Genomic DNA, 14928 nt, shown 5'->3' on the forward strand with positions numbered 1-14928 from the left:
ATGGTTCAATGATCTGATCACTGATGTTTGGAAGAAACCCACTTTACCATTTATTATGCATGAAGACAATAAAGCGGCCATTGAAATATCCAGATCCGATGCAATTGGACAAAGGTCCAGGCATATTGATATAAAGTTTAAGCATGTGAGACAACTGTCTCAAGACGGATTCATTAAAGCAATACATTGCGATACTTCTGAACAATTAGCTGACATATTAACAAAACCCTTACCTTCTAAACAACACAAATATTTAACTTCTAAATTATATGTATTATATTGTCCTGAATCAGAATGTAATTGGTGTTGTGTAACGAACCGGCATTTAGAGGGGGATTTGTCAGATGTAAATGCCTTATTCTCCAATGTGTAAATAATGTATATATGGAACATCAGAGGTTAACTTATTCTTTGGACTTTAATGTATTCATAACTTACCACTCCCATTCCTAACTCCACCCCTTGTATATATAAGGAGCCACCCTCACCATTCTCGGTGCTTCTACCTTGAATATTCAGTGAATATAGAATGCCTATCATAATTAAAAAGAAATATATTTAAAGCTCTAACTCCTATTATCTTTATTGAGTCTGATCCTGAAAATATTGCAACACATACATTTTGCAGCAGACTGTTCTGAAAGCTGTTCTGAAACTACTAGAGCTTTAAACAGAAGTTAATAAATCTGATATTACAATAGGGTGTCATGCATCTCCCAAATAACGTATCCTATTTTCAGACCTTAGAGGAATATTTAGAAGCAGCCAAAGATTCCAGATACCCTTCAAAGCCATCTCTATGCATGATATATAATTGTAGGGACATGCAAAGTATTTAGATTTCGAAAGAGTTTAATTAAAAATGGCTACTTCAAATACTTTGACCATGAAACAAAATTTTGTAATTTGAGATGCTTTTAAAAAGATGGTACAAAAACACTGTTTTGTCCCAAACCTTAAACAAAGCTGTCTGCTTCAAAGAGAGTTGATGAATGCTTGATTTTGGAAGCTGTTATATGGATTGTTCTATGTCTTGAGATTGGACTAGTTATGTCCCTATTGCTTTGGCTTAGAGTATTTGGAATGATGCAGGTTGAGAGGAAAGAAGCTGTGACGCCCAGGGCCAGGCAGAAGATGACAGTTCACAACTGCAAGCCTGCCAGACTCTTTAATACATTTACTGCTTAAAACAAGGAAACTAAACCAAACAAGTCCTGTGGGTAGTGGACATCCACTATTTTTTTATTATTATTATTTTTCATGGGCAAATTATGCACCGATGTGCTTGTGGAAATGCACTACTGTGCTTCATATACAATACTTCCAGTGCTACTGAGTTGCATATAGATGGTGATGAATCACCCAAGTGATGGCTTGGGACATGCACTTTGCAAGCTTTTGAGATCTTGTTGATGTAGTGTTACTTTTATACCAAAGTGTGAGTTTCTTCCCCATATATAGATAGGTTCCAGTTAGTGAAAATTAAAAATAGTACAACATTTGATTTAATGTGATTTGCAAATTGATAACAGGTTGTGTTTAATGTGAGCCAAAATTCACTTAGTGCTGGTGCATACATAGTTGAGACTAGTACATGTGTAGCTGCTGTTGGGATTTAAGACATTAATTGTTGTTTGTGCACAGTGGAAAAAAGGAAGCTTCTGTTTGAGGAAAGCTCAAAAAAGAAGACACTCGTTTTGAAGAACTGCAGAAAAATTCAGGAGATAGAAGTACATTTTGGATATAGGAAGATCCTCTTTTATTGTTACACAGTACTTCATTAATAAACATATAACAATTTATATCTCAAATTTTTCTCTGCCTATTGGCTGGAACCAATAACACCATTTTCCATAGAAATATCACTTCAAATAATGTAACTTGAATAATGTAAGCATTTTGCAGAATTCATTAGCCAAACTAATTAAGATGCACATCCATAAGCAAAATGATAAAAATCTGCAGAATAAAGTCTGTTTTTTAAACAATGTGAATACATTAATTGATTTTTGAGGAATATCAATTTGACATACAACGAAGACTTAAAATTATCAATAAGTGCTTCTGAGGAGAAGTTAGAATAAAGGCAAATGAATTAACCTGGCCAGGGATATATTCTTCCTCAAGGTTACTTTTAAGTAAGTAGTGCACAATACATAACCTTGTTATGCAACTTGTAAATAATTATATATCACTGTTAATATGTTTCAAATGAAAAGCAATAGCAATAGCAATAGCACTTAGACTTATATACCACTTCACAGTGCTTTTACAGCCCTCTGTAAGCGGTTTACAGAGTCAGCATATTGCCCCCAACAATCTGGGTCCTCATTTTATTGACCTCAGAAGGATGGAAGGCTGAGTCAATCTTGAGCCTAGTGAAATTCAATCTGCCAAATTGCAGTCAGCCGGCAGTCAGCAGAAGTAGCCTGCAGTACTGCACTCTAACCACTGCGCAACCATGGATAATGTTTCTAATGTTTAATATTAAAACTTTAAAATAAGTTTCTAAATATATCAAGCTTATCTGTTGAATTTCCAAATGCCTTAAAATTCTTTTCTAAATAGCCTGCAGCCATCTAAAGTAAAGCTGACTGTATGGGCACACAGAGGCTACATGGGGCTCCCCTTGAGGAGCACCCGGAGGCTCCAGCTGGTCCAGAATGCAGCCGCGTGGGTGATTATGGGAGTGACGTGGTGCTCCCATGAGACTCCCCTCCTGCGCGAGCTGCACTGGCTCCCGGTGGTCTTCCGGGTGCACTTCAAGGTTTTGGTCACCACCTTTAGAGCGCTCCATGGCTTAGGACCAGGATACTTATGAGACCACCTTCTGCCACCAGTAGCCTCTCACAGACCAGTACGCTCCCATAGAGAGGGGCTCCTCAGGGTGCTGTCGGCCAAACAGTGTCGACTGGTGGCCCCCAGGGGGAGAGCCTTCTCTGTGGGGGCACCTGCCATCTGGAATGAGTTCCCCCCGGAGATACGGAGGATCCCAGATTTGCGCACTTTCCGCCGCGCCCTCAAAACATTTTTATTCCAGCAGGCTAGACTGGCTTGACTCTCCCTTTTAATTTGCTTTTAAGTTTTTATACAAATTGGGTGTTTTTAAATTCTTTTTTTGGGCCAAAATTATTTAATGTACTTTTAATTGGTTTTTAACTTTTGTATGATGTATTTTTATCTTGTGCCTGTTCACCGCCCTGAGTCCTTTGGGAGTAGGGCGGTATATAAATAAAATAAAATAAAATAAAATAAAATAAAATAAAATAAAATAAAATAAAATAAAATAAAATAAAATAAAATAAAATAAAATAAAATAAAATAAAATAAAATAAATAGAGGGCTACAAATGTAATCACATCTGCTTTTTCTAGCAGCAGAGAAATTACCTTGATATTTAAATCTGTGAGAAAACCCATTACACCAATGTTCCACCTGTTGTATTTTGTCTGTGATGGTCCTTTCTGGACACAAGAGAACTATCACACGAAGCACCAAATAATGAATGTTCCAGTGTGACAAAGCCACAAGACATGTTAAAAACGGGAAGATTCAAACATATTAGAGTGGTATTTTTTTAGGACTCCATAGATTGCATGCCAGAATGATCATTTTGAAGGAACTGACTATTTTGTTCATGGTACTGAATTACATGCTAAGGAGGGGAAGATACAGCCTGCTGAATGAAACAAAGTCACAGGGAATTTTCGCCCTGGCGCTCTACCTCTAATGTTCTTTATATGTTTCTTCCAAGTTTATGTGCTCCACATGGCAGTCGTGGTACCAGACACTGTCATTTCCCCCCTTCAGAATAGCCTTCTCTGTATTTGCCTGCCTCATTGACTTTCCACTTCTTTTCAAATCTCATCAGAAAATGCATCTTTTCTCCCTTGCCTATAGCTCTTAATTTTCCTCTCCCTGCTATTATTTAACAGTGTTAACAGTTGTATTTTGTAGTGTGCTGTAAATAATGAAGCATAAAACCTTCCATAAAGAATGGGCCATAAGCTCTTACATTCAACGGATGCCTGTAATTTTAAATAAGTAAACAATTACACACATATACACTTTACATTTCTTTCAGTCTTGACTGCTGTGAATATCTAGAAGCTACCTTCAGTTTGTTTTGGGTTTTTGAGAAACTGGAACACAGCCTTAAGGCAACTTTTCCTTAGCCATGTTAGCTGGGAATTCTGGGATTTGCAGTTGAAACACAACTGGAAGATGAAGGCTGCCTTGTAGCCATGCATCGAAGCATAGTATTTCTACTTGTCTGAAACCACAGAAATTTTGAGTAGGCAAATGACAGATCATTTTCAAAGCAGTCTTACTGATCAGACTGTTGATCCAGTTATCCTAAAATTATTCTATGGAACTTAAAATCACAAAACTAGAATTTCCTATTCCCTGAGATTCTTCAGCCAGCAATATTAAGAGGGATTGAACCTGGGATTTTCTGTATGCAAATATACACACTACAGGCAGTCCTCATTTAGTGACTGTCTTTAATAGTGATGGTTCACAATTATGATGATTATGGAAAAGTAATTTTGTGACCAGTGCTCACATGTGTTGCCTTTGCAGCATCTCTGCTCTCTGTCATATGTTCATTTCTGTCAGTTTGGTATGTATTGTCCTGTGCCTGACCCATTATTTTCCCTTCTCCTCACAGAGCAGAGATTGCCCATGCAAGCTATCTTTTCCTGAGCTGCTTTTCTCCACTCCACCCCAGTGAGTCCATATGTTTGCTTGTTTGTTTGTTTGTTTTAAATATTTATGTACCAGTATTTTTTGGACTATAAGACACACTGGAGTATAAGACATACCTTAGTTTTTGGGGAGGAAAATAAGAAAAACGCTGATTGCGGGTAGATCGGCCTCCCGGAATACCCCCAATAAACTGTTCCCAGAGGTGGATTTTAGCAACAGGTTCGTTGGTTGTGAGCTCTCTACCTTGCTTCTTTTTCAGCCTCTGAAACCTCCCTTTCAGACGCTTTTTTTCTGAAGCTCTGTTTCAGAGGCTGTTTTCAGCCTCTGAAACCTCTGTTTGAGAGACTGGGCAGGGCTAAATTCTGAGTATAAGACACACCCAGATTTTCACCCTCTTTTTTTGGGGAAAAAGGTCCATTTTATACTCCAAAAAATACAGTAACTGTCCATCTTATATCAAACTCTGGGTGGCTCCCAATCAAGCTTCCTATCCCAGTGCTTCGGGGGAAAGCCAGGTCTTCAGTGCTTTTTGGAAGGCTAGGAGGGTAGAAGCCTGCCGAACTTCAGGGGAAAGGATGTTCCACAGAGCAGGAACTGCCACAGACAAGGATGTTTCCTAGTTCCCATAAGGTGGCAATGTTTAAGGAAAAGGACTAGAAGCAGGCCTACCTTATTTGGTAGGATGGATGGATGTCCTTAGGGAAAGGGATCCTGCAGATAACCTGGCCCTGTGCTGTATAGAGCTTTAAAGCTTTAACCACCATCTATAATTGTACTCAGTGGAGCTCAGAGGCATTACATGCTAAATCTAGGAACACCCACCACTGCATGTGCCACCACGTTCTGAAGCAGTTGTAGCTACTAGATGATCTTCAAAGGCAGCCCTATGTAGACCGCATTGCAGTAATCCAAACAAGAGATGACCAAGGCATGAGAGACTGTGAACAAGGCCTCCTGGTCCAGAAAAGGGCACAACTGGTGTACCAGATAAATCTGTGCAACCCACCCCCACTAGCCATGGCTACTACCTGCTCCTTGAGCAGGAGCCATGAGTCTAGGAGGACTGCCAAATTGCACACCCATTCAGTCTGGGATTTATAATGCCACCCAATCCAGAGTCCAAGGTAAAATATCATATGGGCCTGGGTGACCAAGCTTAACTTATCTCAGAGAGTCGTTATTGTGAAGGAAATAGGAAAAGGAAAAAGTATTAGGTACATGTGCCACCTTGTGTTAATTATAAAAATAGTAATGATGGAATATAAATAAATAAAGATCCAGAGTCAAAACCAGTTCCTCTCCATCCATACCCTTACAGCCTCCTAGAACTCAGCTAGTACCGTGACAGCATCACCTAATGTCTGGCTAATAGTGGAGATTTATAATTGGATCTCATCATATAATTGGATCTCATCAGTATACTGCTGATACCACACCTCATACTGACAGATGACCTCCACCAGTGTTTTCATGTAGATGTTAAAAAGGAAATGCAACCTTGAGGCACATAACATTGCAGGACTGTACTTCTCCTCTCCTACCAACACTGATTGGGACCCACTCATGGAAGAAGGTGACACAGTGCCTCCCATTCCCAAACCCCAAAGTTGGTTCAGGAGGATACAATGGACAATGATATTAAAAGTCACTCTCCAGATGGGTCAGAATAATTGCACCATCCCCATCCTGAGGTCTCCATAGATCCTCAACAAGTATAACCTCTCAGTGCTATGCTCCAACTTGAACTTGGAAAGGGTTCAGATAATCTGATTTATCAAGTTGGTCTGTGCACCAACCACCCTCTTATCCACTTTTCCCTGAAATGGCAAGATTGGAGAGTGGCAAAAACTGTCTAATACTTTGGGGTCAAAGTCCTCCTTGAGAAAGAGGCATACCACTGCTTCTTTCAGGGCAGGTGATACCACACCCTTTCACAAAGAGATATTAATCACTGCTTGGGCCCAACCACATGCCACATCCTGGGAGATCTTAACTAACGAGGATCCAAAATGCAGGTTATACTTATCTCTGTACTAGTGCTTAATCTTTGCTTTGCAAAAAGTATGTTAGAAATATCAGAGCACATCTTTAAAGCATTAAAACATTCTTTGCAAGTCTTGTTCAGTTGCTTTGATGATTATCCTTGTTATCCTTTGATTGAAAATATATTTGCTTTACTTCTTTGCTGCACATATGCATGCATACTGTGAGGCTTGCAAAATTGTGGCTACTTTAACACTTGGAGGAAGGGCCTTTGTCACAGTTACTGTGATTCCTGAATCAACTTTTCGTACAGCCATAGTGCTTTTAAAGGTTAAAGGAAGGGGTGTTTTGATAGGTAAATGTAACACCGAAGATTTTGGAAGTCAGTGAAGGTGAGTGGCCTGAAAGCAAGGTTTCAGTAATTTAGTCTTCTTAAAGGCCAAGGAATAACACCCTCTAGTAAACTAATCTCCTGATTAAGAAATGATTGGGGAAAGGTTGCCTCTCAGGCAGAATGCCTTCTGATTGCACAGAGCACATACCACTCTCTTGGCCGAGGGCTATGCCTACAAACACAGTATGACTTAAGGCCTTATGTGTCTTTTCTTTGTGCACAGCTCAAGTAAAGATTTTGATGTCAATTGAAAAATACAATTTATTACGGATCTGCCAGTAGTAGCTAGACCTGCTGTACAGCCTGAACCTATACATGTTATTCTCATGTAATCCCAGTTTCCTTAATTTTACTTAGCCTTCTGAATGTTACATTTGTTTGCAATCTCAGACCGAAAATATAACTCTAAAGATTCTTTCACGCATGGGAAGGACTATGTTTTATTTAAAATATTATTGCTGAAATTCAAAAGATAATGTTCAGAGGCGCTATGTGGCAACACATAAATCCTTTCAGTTTTTCTTAGGTTCGAAATTATTTCTTATTTCTCATGTTAGATCTTTAATTCCTCCTCCATTTGTACAGCCTTTACTCCCCAACCTTTTTTTACAGACTGTTAGATCTTCAGTAACAAAAGCAGATACAGTCTTGCATTCACTTTCTGATTTTTTTTCCTGTAAGTTCAGCCTGATTTATTCCATTGTTGTAGCAGTACACAGAAAGCAGAATTGCATTTTGTGTTCTTTTATCTCAGTGTCAGAAGAAAAAATGTAACACATGAAACAAAAATTAATTTTCCTATTAGAGGAGGCATATAGTACAATGTTTAGATAGAGCAAACTGACCTTGTGCAAGGACTAAAGATGAAATACAACTTTTGGTTGAAGAAGTGTGAGGGAGCCCTGGTTAGGAGAGAGAGAGAGAGAGAGAGAGAGAGAGAGAGAGAGAGAGAGAGAGAGAGAGAGAGAGAGAGAGAACAATCCCAACTCATTAAATGAGCTCTTTCTCCTCCTGCTGGTTAGAGAGTTGAATTGTTTTTAATCACCTTCAAAAAGTGTTTCCTTTGTTTTGAACATAGGATGCTATTCTTGGTTCAATATCAGTTCATATATTTGTTTGCTTATATGGGGTAATATATTTGGTAGCATTTTAAAATTTCACCAGGAAACTTATTAGCACAAAATACTGCAATAATCAGGTAAAAACCTAACAACTTACTCATTTTAAAAACAAAGGATAAATTCTTCAACTTATTCAATATCATTTTTTTAATTTGCTTTCTGAAACCGTAACTAATTTGAATACAGCAGAATAATAAAAAAGGCCCCGAAATTCCACTGCATTCTAAGGTTGCTGTTTCAAGCAAAGGAGAAATGCATGTGGGACCTGAGTGGGATAATTTAGGGGCACATTTCTCTAATCAGCCACCTTGCAAGATATGTTTCTAAACAAGGGAAATATTTCTAAATGAAATATTATTAAGTACCATCAACAGAACCCTTACGCACTGTTGATAAAGAGCAACGCATATAGTACAGATAAAGGTAAAGTTTATACAACTGCATATATTTGTTAATCAACCCATCCTTTTTATAATGTCTGCATTTCTACAGAACAATTGTCTACGGTGGCTTATTTGCAACGCAAGTGGAATCCTTATAAATTAAGCTGTTGTATTGAGCACATTTTTTTTGGAAGGGCCCCTTTGAATACATTTGCAGCCATTTCTGTTTTGCACTAGGATAGTTTTATACACAGCATGAACTGAGCAGATGTAATCAGCCGCAGAAACAGAGAATGTATATTTTGCGTTTGCCGAACAGCACTTTTTCAAATTGTAGCTTAACAAAGCAGCATTCACACTGTGATTTTTACCATCCATTCCCAACCAGACAGTCATATGGATTAATGACAAGAGCATCCACTGGCCATCTTCCATTGTCCCTTGAGCCATCTTCACACCTTTTCTCCAAAAAATCAATATCTAATTTCCCTGGAGTATTTCAAAGGTCACAGAAATATTTATTGATGTTACTGATATCTTTACTCTGACCTTACTTGAGTTATTCTAGGGTCAAGAGTAGAACTGGATATTGCAGATCATAATCACAGCAGGATTTAAATAAACAAAGCAAATAGAAAAAGTATAATTGTTTTGCTATTTGGTTTAAATCTAGGAAAAGACCAATGACCTGGTCATTAACTGAAATAAAGGAATATTGATATTGATTAATGTTGGATGAGGTCACACAGTAGGCAGCCTGACCTAACAACATAATTGTAAACAATAAAAATTGTCTTAATCTAAAGAAATATTACATGAGCAGATTGCGTACTAAAATAGTCACATAGTTAAGAATTTCTTCTCACTAAGGACTGGTGCTCCTTTTGAATGCTCTGTATTTCAGAAAATTATTTTTTATTAGTACAATTGGGAATGAACCCTCTTAATTAAAAGCAAATAATTTTTTCCTCTGGGAAAAATAATGGATAATTAGGAATATAATAGATTCCACACTTTAAAATATTATCCTACTATTGTTTTAACATAAACAACCCTTCTTTCAGAAATTAGTGTCACTGATGTTCAGATAATTGGATCAGGGCTTGCATTAAGAATTCAGATAGTGTTTTCATAGTGCCAAAATAAGAACAGAGATATGAAAATAAAATTTAAGTTTGACACTTGTAAAAGTCATTAGAAACAAGAAGTTTATGGATTAATTCCATTGTTATATTCTATATCTTCAGTAGATTCATAATTTATATATCTCCCTAATTATATTTTATGATGCTATAACTTCTTCAACTTGTGGCCTTTGCAATTAATTCTATTTACTCATAAGAGAAAACTATCAGTGACAGCCATGCTTAAATTGTTAATTTTTAACAAAAAATTACAGTGGAGACCATAATATATCTCTGTCCTAAATCAAATATACTAAAATGAGAAGTGAAAAGAACATTCTTAAATTTAACTCTTTGGGTACATGTGTATAATAGTTTCCATTTTAGTGGGGATAAAGTATTGAACTTATATTTTAACAGTATGGTAAGTACTGGTAAGGAACAGTGTCCTTATAAATGAACTTCTTTGAGCCGAACTTTGAATATATAATCAGCTAAGTTTAAAATGTGAGCACTTCTTAAAATGGGAATATTTATCTTACTCTTATCTATAAACATTGTCTTATGTGCATAATATATGATTTATGTGATAGAAATAAAGAAATAAAGTATTTATTTCTTTATCAGGGCCAAATATTTTGTAGTCTGCCTTTTCAAGCTAACTCAAAATTTTATTTGAAAATCAGAGTGCCTGGCAACTGAAATATAGTCCTTTTCACCAGTGTTTCTTCAATACCATGTGATCACACACTCATAGCCATTCTAGAAAGCACTAGAAAAAAGCCACTTGTCTTCAAAGAACCGAATTTGCCGATTTTCCTTGTAAATATCATTAAAATTTGTGAAATAATGAGGGATAGATAAGATGCTCTGGCAACTTTATGTGAGTGAATAACAGTTGTTAACAGAGAGTTTTGAAACTTTAATTTTGTTTTGTTTTAGTATTATTTTTGCTATTAACTACTTTTTCACTAATATAACATATAGAATACAGGTCAATAGTTTGCAAACAGATTTAAGTAGTTTAAAAATTTGGGGAGGGCCTGTTTAATTTAATTTAATTTAATTTAATTTAATTTAATTTAATTTAATTTAATTTGATTTAATTTAATTTATTCAATTTATATGCCGCCCCTCTCCGAAGACTCAAGGCGGCTCACAATACATTTTAAAAAATCATTATAAAAAACATTTAAAAATTAAAAACATTAAAAACATTAAAAACTCATTCACGCCATTCATGGCCAGATCTCGCCAGATCATAAGAGCAAGATCAACGGCCCCAGGCCTGCCGTCTTCACTGCTTTTCAGAAGGCAGTGGGGGGATGGTCCAGACCTCAGGAGGTAACTGGTTCCAGAGAGCTGGGGCAGCCACAGAGAAGGCCCTTCCCCGCGGGCCCGCCATCCGGCATTGTTTAGCTGACAGGACCCGGAGGAGACCAACTCTGTGGGATCTTACTGGTCCCTGGGAGCTATGCGGCAGAGGGCAGTTTTGAAGATAACCTGGCCCTGAGCCATGTAGGGCTTTAAAGGTAATAACCAATACCTTGAATTGTGACTGGAGACCAAAAGGGAGCCAGTGCAGCTCGCGGAGAATTGGTGTAATGTGGGTGTATCTGCACCCATGACAGCTCGCGCGGCTGTGTTCTGGATCAACTGTAGTCTCCGAACACCCCCCCTCCGAACACTTTAGTCCCATGTAGAGTGTGTTGCAATAATCTAACCGTGAGGGCATGAGTGACTGTGAGGAGAGCCTCCTGATCCAAGTAGGGTTGCAATTGGTGCACCAGGCGAACCTGTGCAAAGGTCCCCCTAGCCACAGCTGTCAGATGTTGCTCTAATCTTAGCTGTGAGTCTAGGAGGACGCCCAAATTGCGAACCCGTTCTGAGGGGGACAATTTCTCCTCCCCCAGAACCAAGGATGGACAATCAACATAGTCTTTAGGAGGCAATACCCACAGCCACTCAGTCTTGTCTGGGTTAAATCTAAGCCTGTTGACTCCCATCCAGACCCTCACAGCCTCCAGGCACCGGCACATCACATACACCGCATCACTGAATTGACGCGGGGTAGAGATATACAGCTGGGTATCATCTGTGTATTGCTGATACCTCACCCCGTGTCGTCGGATGATCTCACCCAGCGGCTTCATGTAGATGTTAAATAGGAGGGAAGAGAGGACCGAGCCCTGAGGCACTCCGCAAACGAGGTGCTCAAGAGGTGGGAACTAATGTTGAAGTAATGTGTTAATCAGGATTGAACTAGTGCCTCCCATTCACCTTTCTAAGTGTCAATACAATGTACTCAATAAAAGGTCTTTCAAGCCTGAATGGAGCTTCTGAGTCTTGTTTCATTTGGGTTCATTGCTCAGAACCATTACAGCACCTTTTTAATGTTTAGTTGTTTTGTGTTTTTTGTGGGTTTTTTTTCTTCTTTTCTTTCTTTTTTACTTTTTTTTGGGGGGGAGAGTTTTGTATTTTAACTTTGTCTTGAATAAAATAAAATATGTTTTAAAAAATTGTGAAATAATGCATTCTGTTAATTTTTTCCTCTGAGGAAAACTAGTACTAGTTGAAAATAATTATAACTAGTCTCTATCTCACCTAGGATCCACTGGGATCAAAATACTCAATTCTGTTTCCATTAGGATTGATTTTAGCATTCACTTTAATCGTGGACATGGTCCAAGATAATATTATGAGTGTGCACACATCTCCATTCAGAATGTTGTGAAATTCAAATCAGTTTGATCTGATTATACACTTATTTTAACCTTGATTTTATCTCAGATAAACTAAGGACTCTAATTGAAGCTATTCTTAAAGAACATCCATCCATGCAATTGGTGGAAATCTTGGCAGGCAGATTGATTTCCACACATCGAATTCTGAAGATAATCAGACATTTGACATCCTTATGATATAACAGAAAGAGTTACAATGGTTGTCATTGTTAGCTGGGTTTCATTCAGGATAATTTAGTTTGTCTACTAAATACCTAAATACTTTATGGGTCATGCTGCTCAAGAAACATACTATTAACAAGCATTTCCAGATTTTTTGATCTGTTGAGAGTTCTTTTGAGGAAATCCCTACTTGCAGGGAATCACTGGTCAAACATAATCACTTCCAAACACAATTGGAAGAGAGGGGTTCAATTTTGACCCCCGGGCTTCACTCTTATCTTTTACACTTTTGAGATTCTTTAGTAATGGTTCCTAAGTTTTTGATTCTTTTGTGATTTTTTTTTAAAAAACTTTATTTTATTCTCTGCTATGATAGATGGTAGAGAAATATGGAAATAATGGAATGAAAGAAGTTCAGCTAATCTGTCCTTTCTAATTAATAAAGAAGTTGGACTTGCGATTCAAGAAGCTCAGACTGAAATCCATCCACAGTCATAAGATTTCTTGGTTGTGGGCCAAAGACATCTTATAATGGCTGTGAGGATAAATTAAGATAGAGAAACCAAATACAAGTCATGCAGAAATTATTCATAATAAATTGGTGTCTGCTGATGTTTTAGGATAGGTTTTCCTTTCATAATCTGCACAAATATGATTTTCTACCTGGTGTTGGCAGTTGTAACCACTGCCGAGGAAACACTGCTGTTTTTCATGTTCTAATGACTTTCTTATGTTCTTATCTTACTTACTTTCACATTCTTATAGGCACACGGAGAAAAACCAGACTGTGCACATCCCACTATTCTGAGATGCACTGAGATCTCTGCCTTTCATATATTTTTCAAGCAAAACTTGTGCATCCCAAGCTTTTTTCTAAGCTACACTAGGCTTTCATATGTACCAGTCTGCTGTTTAAATGTTCACCGAGCTTCTTCACAGGAGAGCAACAAACACTCTTTTCATTTCACATTAGTGACAAATCCATTGAAATAAGCTGCCAGAAAGCCCCCATTTTCTGCCAGCTAGCAAAGCCTTGTTTCCAGTAATTGCAAAAGCCATTAGTAAAGGGAGGGGAGAAAAAGGGAGGGAAGCAAAACACAAAGGGGAATATATCCTGTACATAGCCTGCAGCTCTTTCCCTCCCACACATATGATTCATTGTTGTTCCTGGCCTCACATGGGAAAAAGATGTCCTGCTGAAAATATACCTTACGGGCAGCTCTGCCTCAGAGACCACATCTATGCATATTGATAGCATACACTTTGTAATGCCTAGAGTTCTTTTTAATGAGCCAGGATGAAATGTACCAACAGTTTTCCTCTTCCCCTTCCTTGCAGATGACTTTTTTTGTGTTTCCTGGTGGTCCCCTGTCCCCAGTGAGCAAGATAAAAGATAGCAAGGATAATAATTCTGCAGTGTCAGGCCACAATGAAATACCCCCGATGTTAGAGATGAGATGCACCCAGTTAAACATGGGGATGTTTGTTTACTTTCAGCACAGCTTTCTGGGTCTAACCACCACAGAGTTATGGGAAGGACTGCAGAGCACAATATTTAGATGGGGCCCCAAAAATCAAGTCGGGTGACTGCAATAGGATTGAACATAAAAATCCCACCATAGTTTGATCATATTGTTCTGGCTACCAGCTTGTCTTTTTTGGACCATATCTCATTATTTTAAATTACTAGATGTTGGTGCAATCATTTCCCCTAACTATGATGTGTTTGCTATGAATGAAGTGCTAGCACCAATTGACAGGCTATATCATGCAACAGAGCAGGACTGGGATTGTTGGGTTAAAAAAACTTTACAAAGGCAACATTGGATATCTCTAATAATTGTCAGGGTAGATTTACCCCTAGGTATAGTGTTGCATTATTTCTCAGTAATCTCCTAGTATAGGGTCACTAAAGCCAGTGGGACTTCGAGTGGATCTTCATTTTTCTGATCATATCCGCTTAAGATAAGAACATCTATCATGGGAATCAAACTTGGGTGTGGAATATATTAAAATCTTGCCTCCTTGCCCCCAGAAGATCATTCAAGGAGAATGAGCACTTGACATTGTCTTGAAATAAATAACAAAATATGAACTACATTATTTCACTCCTTAATAAATGCAGTGTTTATCTTTTTTTGCTTCAGGCACTTTTTATTCTGTATACATTCTTTTTATGACCTATGTACACTTATGTTATTAATGATAACACAGTTCTTCAGACTATTTCATGAAAGTATTTATGCAGGCATAAATGATAACATAATGCTTCATTTATATCCCTGCTACGTGCAACTCTCATTTTCA

The sequence above is a fragment of the Pantherophis guttatus genome, chromosome 3 (genome assembly GCF_059756535.1).
Source record: "Pantherophis guttatus breed Tessera chromosome 3, ASM5975653v1, whole genome shotgun sequence".
Taxonomy (NCBI): domain Eukaryota; kingdom Metazoa; phylum Chordata; class Lepidosauria; order Squamata; family Colubridae; genus Pantherophis; species Pantherophis guttatus.